At 65.0% G+C, this 896-nt stretch overlaps 1 protein-coding gene across 1 annotated transcript in view; it reads left to right on the top strand.

The window, feature by feature from the left end:
• Positions 1-289: 289 nt before the first annotated feature.
• The window catches only part of LOC105984494 (polycomb complex protein BMI-1), a 10,054-nt gene continuing 9,447 nt past the window's right edge, over positions 290-896 (top strand). The window contains exon 1 of the mRNA XM_013014696.1: positions 290-803. The gene's annotated coding sequence lies outside the window, so the exon portion shown is untranslated. The remainder of the gene's footprint in view (positions 804-896) is intronic.

The raw sequence follows: 896 nt of genomic DNA, 5'->3' as shown, positions 1-896 counted from the left end.
CAAGTGGTTAGGAGTGTGGCTTTTGGTCCTGGCTAGAATGGCATCTACCACAGGCTAGTTGTATGACTTGCTCAATAGCCAGGTTCCTCTAAGCCTCTGTTTCCATCACTGGAAAGTGACCACAGAACAGTTCTGCCCTCCTGAGATTGTGACAAAGGGACATTAATCACCTCCTCCTTCTCCTCCTCCTCCCCTCCCCCTCCTCGTCCTCCTCCTCCTCCTTCTCCCCATCCTCCTCTTTCTCCTCCTCCTCAGAAGGCGCCCCCGTCCTCCCCCCCCACCCCCCGGCAACTATGAAATAATAATCGTAGTATTAAAGGCAGAGATCGTGGCGAGACAATGGGGATGTGGGCGAGGGAGCCCCGATCCGGATTAGAAACACCTCCCCGGCCCGCAGAATAATACCGCTCGCGCCCCCTCCGCGCGCGCCCGCCCCCGAGCGCGGAGCGGGCGGCGGCGGCCGAGGAGGAGGAGGAGGAGGAGGAGGAGGCCCCGGAGGAGGAGGAGGCGTTGGAGGCCGAGGCGGAGGCGGAGGAGGAGGCCGAGGCGGCGGCGGCGGCAGAAGAGGAGGAGGCCGCGGAGGAGGAGGAGGAGGAGAAGGAGGAGGCCGGGCTCGGAGGCGGCATGAGCCGAGCGCGGCGGCCGCGGCTCCTCTCGGCTGCGCTCGTTGCCCATTGACAGCGGCGTCTGCAGCTCGCTTCAAGATGGCCGCTTGGCTCACATTCATTTTCTGCTGAACGACTTTTAACTTTCATTGTCTTTTCCGCCCGCTTCGATCGCCTCGCGCCGGCTGCTTTTTCCGGGTACGTAGGAGGCTAGGCGCCTCCGGGACGGGGCTTGGGGGCGGCGGGGGGCCGCGTGGGGGTCCGGGGCGGCCGCGGGAGGACGGGGAGCGC

This window comes from Dipodomys ordii, unplaced genomic scaffold (assembly GCF_000151885.1).
Source record: "Dipodomys ordii isolate 6190 unplaced genomic scaffold, Dord_2.0 Scaffold24, whole genome shotgun sequence".
Classification (NCBI taxonomy): domain Eukaryota; kingdom Metazoa; phylum Chordata; class Mammalia; order Rodentia; family Heteromyidae; genus Dipodomys; species Dipodomys ordii.
Note: the sequence above shows the minus strand (reverse complement) of the source record. Positions and strands in the feature narration are given on the sequence as shown.